The sequence below is a fragment of the Meira miltonrushii genome, assembly GCF_003144205.1.
Source record: "Meira miltonrushii strain MCA 3882 unplaced genomic scaffold FA14scaffold_1, whole genome shotgun sequence".
NCBI classification, from domain to species: domain Eukaryota; kingdom Fungi; phylum Basidiomycota; class Exobasidiomycetes; order Exobasidiales; family Brachybasidiaceae; genus Meira; species Meira miltonrushii.
In genome coordinates this window covers 2,036,876-2,037,578 of record NW_020289943.1, presented here as the reverse complement: position 1 = coordinate 2,037,578, position 703 = coordinate 2,036,876, and positions in this window count along the sequence as shown.

The window sequence follows — 703 nt, the reverse complement described above, 5'->3', positions numbered from 1 at the left end:
CCATTGATGCACCGGTGAATCCTTTGAAAATTCAATGAACGCCATCTCATATGCGTTCTCACTCAAGCGGCATCATCCACTTCTCGTTTGTGCATCACAGCTCATTCAAACCGGCATCATCCGCTTCTCATTTGTGGTTCATAGCTCACTCAAGCGATATCATCCACTTCTCATTCGATGATCACAGCTTATTCAACCGGTATCATTCACTTCTCTCTTGATAATCACATCTCATTCAACCGGCATCAATCTCATTTAACCGGCATCAATCTCTTGTCACTCGAGATCCACACATCGTGCAATCAGCATCACACACTTCTCTTTCAAGTTGTCATATAACTTTGATCGCGGCAATCAACACAAAACGACCCGCATCACTTCATGGAAAGAGCTCACAAGTTTGAACGCCTTGATGGGGTCCAAGTCAGCCAAGATCTTCCTCTTTCGATCGGATGAAACCTTTTAAAATTTATGAAAAGTCATCTCGTACGTCACTCAAGATCGCTCTTATGCTTTCACCTCACCGTCTTTGGCTTTACATCCGTTCAACATTACAGAAGAAGTCTGTCATCGTTGGTTGATTCAGTCAAAGTTTCTTCATTCATAATGAATCTGTACTCGTATTCATCGGGCTCTTACAAGCAAACAACGGCAGTCTCTGGAGAAGAAGAGAAACTGTAAATGGATCCAGACTAACGGTCCT